We start from the raw sequence: 4,588 nt of genomic DNA, 5'->3' as shown, positions 1-4,588 counted from the left end.
CAGCAAGACCAACTGAACGGAAATAGAAAAAAAAAATGAACGCACTCGCAAAAAGGGGTGCAACACGAGGACTTCCCAGGGGGTCACCCATCCTAGTACTACTCTCGCCCAAGCACGCTTAACTTCGGAGTTCTGATGGGATCCGGTGCATTAGTGCTGGTATGATCGCACCCGTCAATAGCCCCGCACTTTATTCTTTCATAGCGTACGCTCCCGTGCGCAGGTTCTGGTCCCCCACCCTTCAGACGGGCATAACTTTTGATCCGGAAGGAGTTACGGGACCCACAGCATATCACCGCGAAGCTCTCGCCGAGCCCCACGTGCTGAGCTACGGGTACAGCCCGTGGCTACTCCGGGAAGCAAAAAGAGGCCGTTTCGAGCCATTTCGGCCACTTTTAGTTCGCGGCTACTGTTTTTCGGCACGTTTAAGGTTGTGGGACCCGCTCGTCACGGGCTCGTGGGGATTGCCGTACCTTTTTGTCCTCGCGCCCGCCAACCGCTAGTCGAGTTTCGGGCCGCAGCAAGACCAACTGAACGGAAATAGAAAAAAAAAATGAACGCACTCGCAAAAAGGGGTGCAACACGAGGACTTCCCAGGGGGTCACCCATCCTAGTACTACTCTCGCCCAAGCACGCTTAACTTCGGAGTTCTGATGGGATCCGGTGCATTAGTGCTGGTATGATCGCACCCGTCAATAGCCCCGCACTTTATTCTTTCATAGCGTACGCTCCCGTGCGCAGGTTCTGGTCCCCCACCCTTCAGACGGGCATAACTTTTGATCCGGAAGGAGTTACGGGACCCACAGCATATCACCGCGAAGCTCTCGCCGAGCCCCACGTGCTGAGCTACGGGTACAGCCCGTGGCTACTCCGGGAAGCAAAAAGAGGCCGTTTCGAGCCATTTCGGCCACTTTTAGTTCGCGGCTACTGTTTTTCGGCACGTTTAAGGTTGTGGGACCCGCTCGTCACGGGCTCGTGGGGATTGCCGTACCTTTTTGTCCTCGCGCCCGCCAACCGCTAGTCGAGTTTCGGGCCGCAGCAAGACCAACTGAACGGAAATAGAAAAAAAAAATGAACGCACTCGCAAAAAGGGAGTTCGCGGCTACTGTTTTTCGGCAAAACCCGCTCGTCACGGGCTCGTGGGGAACGTCCTCGCAAAAGTTTCGGGTGCAACACGAGGACTTCCCAGGGGGTCACCCATCCTAGTACTACTCTCGCCCAAGCACGCTTAACTTCGGAGTTCTGATGGGATCCGGTGCATTAGTGCTGGTATGATCGCACCCGTCAATAGCCCCGCACTTTATTCTTTCATAGCGTACGCTCCCGTGCGCAGGTTCTGGTCCCCCACCCTTCAGACGGGCATAACTTTTGATCCGGAAGGAGTTACGGGACCCACAGCATATCACCGCGAAGCTCTCGCCGAGCCCCACGTGCTGAGCTACGGGTACAGCCCGTGGCTACTCCGGGAAGCAAAAAGAGGCCGTTTCGAGCCATTTCGGCCACTTTTAGTTCGCGGCTACTGTTTTTCGGCACGTTTAAGGTTGTGGGACCCGCTCGTCACGGGCTCGTGGGGATTGCCGTACCTTTTTGTCCTCGCGCCCGCCAACCGCTAGTCGAGTTTCGGGCCGCAGCAAGACCAACTGAACGGAAATAGAAAAAAAAAATGAACGCACTCGCAAAAAGGGGTGCAACACGAGGACTTCCCAGGGGGTCACCCATCCTAGTACTACTCTCGCCCAAGCACGCTTAACTTCGGAGTTCTGATGGGATCCGGTGCATTAGTGCTGGTATGATCGCACCCGTCAATAGCCCCGCACTTTATTCTTTCATAGCGTACGCTCCCGTGCGCAGGTTCTGGTCCCCCACCCTTCAGACGGGCATAACTTTTGATCCGGAAGGAGTTACGGGACCCACAGCATATCACCGCGAAGCTCTCGCCGAGCCCCACGTGCTGAGCTACGGGTACAGCCCGTGGCTACTCCGGGAAGCAAAAAGAGGCCGTTTCGAGCCATTTCGGCCACTTTTAGTTCGCGGCTACTGTTTTTCGGCACGTTTAAGGTTGTGGGACCCGCTCGTCACGGGCTCGTGGGGATTGCCGTACCTTTTTGTCCTCGCGCCCGCCAACCGCTAGTCGAGTTTCGGGCCGCAGCAAGACCAACTGAACGGAAATAAAAAAAAAAATGAACGCACTCGCAAAAAGGGGTGCAACACGAGGACTTCCCAGGGGGTCACCCATCCTAGTACTACTCTCGCCCAAGCACGCTTAACTTCGGAGTTCTGATGGGATCCGGTGCATTAGTGCTGGTATGATCGCACCCGTCAATAGCCCCGCACTTTATTCTTTCATAGCGTACGCTCCCGTGCGCAGGTTCTGGTCCCCCACCCTTCAGACGGGCATAACTTTTGATCCGGAAGGAGTTACGGGACCCACAGCATATCACCGCGAAGCTCTCGCCGAGCCCCACGTGCTGAGCTACGGGTACAGCCCGTGGCTACTCCGGGAAGCAAAAAGAGGCCGTTTCGAGCCATTTCGGCCACTTTTAGTTCGCGGCTACTGTTTTTCGGCACGTTTAAGGTTGTGGGACCCGCTCGTCACGGGCTCGTGGGGATTGCCGTACCTTTTTGTCCTCGCGCCCGCCAACCGCTAGTCGAGTTTCGGGCCGCAGCAAGACCAACTGAACGGAAATAAAAAAAAAAAATGAACGCACTCGCAAAAAGGGGTGCAACACGAGGACTTCCCAGGGGGTCACCCATCCTAGTACTACTCTCGCCCAAGCACGCTTAACTTCGGAGTTCTGATGGGATCCGGTGCATTAGTGCTGGTATGATCGCACCCGTCAATAGCCCCGCACTTTATTCTTTCATAGCGTACGCTCCCGTGCGCAGGTTCTGGTCCCCCACCCTTCAGACGGGCATAACTTTTGATCCGGAAGGAGTTACGGGACCCACAGCATATCACCGCGAAGCTCTCGCCGAGCCCCACGTGCTGAGCTACGGGTACAGCCCGTGGCTACTCCGGGAAGCAAAAAGAGGCCGTTTCGAGCCATTTCGGCCACTTTTAGTTCGCGGCTACTGTTTTTCGGCACGTTTAAGGTTGTGGGACCCGCTCGTCACGGGCTCGTGGGGATTGCCGTACCTTTTTGTCCTCGCGCCCGCCAACCGCTAGTCGAGTTTCGGGCCGCAGCAAGACCAACTGAACGGAAATAGAAAAAAAAAATGAACGCACTCGCAAAAAGGGGTGCAACACGAGGACTTCCCAGGGGGTCACCCATCCTAGTACTACTCTCGCCCAAGCACGCTTAACTTCGGAGTTCTGATGGGATCCGGTGCATTAGTGCTGGTATGATCGCACCCGTCAATAGCCCCGCACTTTATTCTTTCATAGCGTACGCTCCCGTGCGCAGGTTCTGGTCCCCCACCCTTCAGACGGGCATAACTTTTGATCCGGAAGGAGTTACGGGACCCACAGCATATCACCGCGAAGCTCTCGCCGAGCCCCACGTGCTGAGCTACGGGTACAGCCCGTGGCTACTCCGGGAAGCAAAAAGAGGCCGTTTCGAGCCATTTCGGCCACTTTTAGTTCGCGGCTACTGTTTTTCGGCACGTTTAAGGTTGTGGGACCCGCCTGATCCCCCACCCTTCAGACGGGCATAACTTTTTACAAGCACGCTTAACTTCGGAGTTCTGAAATCAATAGCCCCGCACTTTATTCTTTCATAGCGTACGCTCCCGTGCGCAGGTTCTGATCCCCCACCCTTCAGACGGGCATAACTTTTTAGAGTTACGGGACCCACAGCATATCACCGCGAAGCTCTCGTCGAGCCCCACGTGCTGAGCAACGGGTACAGCCCGTGGCTACTCCGGGAAGGAAAAAGAGGCCGTTTCGAGCCATTTCGGCCACTTTTAGTTCGCTGCTACTGTTTTTCGGCACGTTTAAGGTTGTGGGACCCGCTCATCACCGGCCCGTGCATATTGTCGTACCTTTTTGTCCTCGTACTCGCGAACCGCTTATCGAGTTTCGGACCACAGCAAGACCAACTGAACTGAAAAAAAAAATGAACGCACTCGCAAAAGGAGGGGTGCAACACGAGGACTTCCCAGGGGGTCACCCATCCTAGTACTACTCTCGCCCAAGCACGCTTAACTTCGGAGTTCTGATGGGATCCGGTGCATTAGTGCTGGCATGATCGCACCAATCAATAGCCCCGCACTTTATTCTTTCATAGCGTACGCTCCCGTGCGCAGGTTCTGATCCCCCACCCTTCAGACGGGCATAACTTTTTAGAGTTACGGGACCCACAGCATATCACCGCGAAGCTCTCGTCGAGCCCCACGTGCTGAGCAACGGGTACAGCCCGTGGCTACTCCGGGAAGGAAAAAGAGGCCGTTTCGAGCCATTTCGGCCACTTTTAGTTCGCTGCTACTGTTTTTCGGCACGTTTAAGGTTGTGGGACCCGCTCATCACCGGCCCGTGCATATTGTCGTACCTTTTTGTCCTCGTACTCGCGAACCGCTTATCGAGTTTCGGACCACAGCAAGACCAACTGAACTTTAAAAAAAAATGAACGCACTCGCAAAAGGAGGGGTG

General features: G+C 55.4%; 8 non-coding genes across 8 annotated transcripts; all 8 read right to left on the bottom strand.

Annotated features, from left to right (window-relative positions):
* Positions 1-54: 54 nt before the first annotated feature.
* On the bottom strand, positions 55-173 carry LOC125198493. Its single transcript, XR_007172416.1, has one exon. It is a non-coding gene; the product is annotated as a 5S ribosomal RNA (ribosomal RNA).
* Positions 174-572: 399 nt separating this feature from the next.
* On the bottom strand, positions 573-691 carry LOC125198499. Its single transcript, XR_007172422.1, has one exon. It is a non-coding gene; the product is annotated as a 5S ribosomal RNA (ribosomal RNA).
* Positions 692-1,164: 473 nt separating this feature from the next.
* LOC125198494 lies at positions 1,165-1,283 on the bottom strand. The gene has a single exon (XR_007172417.1). It is a non-coding gene; the product is annotated as a 5S ribosomal RNA (ribosomal RNA).
* Positions 1,284-1,682: 399 nt separating this feature from the next.
* Positions 1,683-1,801, bottom strand: LOC125198498. The gene has a single exon (XR_007172421.1). It is a non-coding gene; the product is annotated as a 5S ribosomal RNA (ribosomal RNA).
* Positions 1,802-2,199: 398 nt separating this feature from the next.
* Positions 2,200-2,318, bottom strand: LOC125198497. Its single transcript, XR_007172420.1, has one exon. It is a non-coding gene; the product is annotated as a 5S ribosomal RNA (ribosomal RNA).
* A 399-nt stretch (positions 2,319-2,717) lies between these two features.
* On the bottom strand, positions 2,718-2,836 carry LOC125198496. The gene has a single exon (XR_007172419.1). It is a non-coding gene; the product is annotated as a 5S ribosomal RNA (ribosomal RNA).
* Positions 2,837-3,235: 399 nt separating this feature from the next.
* On the bottom strand, positions 3,236-3,354 carry LOC125198492. The gene has a single exon (XR_007172415.1). It is a non-coding gene; the product is annotated as a 5S ribosomal RNA (ribosomal RNA).
* A 722-nt stretch (positions 3,355-4,076) lies between these two features.
* LOC125198495 lies at positions 4,077-4,195 on the bottom strand. The gene has a single exon (XR_007172418.1). It is a non-coding gene; the product is annotated as a 5S ribosomal RNA (ribosomal RNA).
* Positions 4,196-4,588: the final 393 nt, after the last annotated feature.

The sequence above is a fragment of the Salvia hispanica genome, unplaced genomic scaffold (assembly GCF_023119035.1).
Source record: "Salvia hispanica cultivar TCC Black 2014 unplaced genomic scaffold, UniMelb_Shisp_WGS_1.0 HiC_scaffold_1532, whole genome shotgun sequence".
In the NCBI taxonomy this organism is placed as follows: domain Eukaryota; kingdom Viridiplantae; phylum Streptophyta; class Magnoliopsida; order Lamiales; family Lamiaceae; genus Salvia; species Salvia hispanica.
The sequence above is the reverse complement of the archived record's forward strand: the minus strand, read 5'-3'. Positions and strand labels throughout refer to the sequence as shown.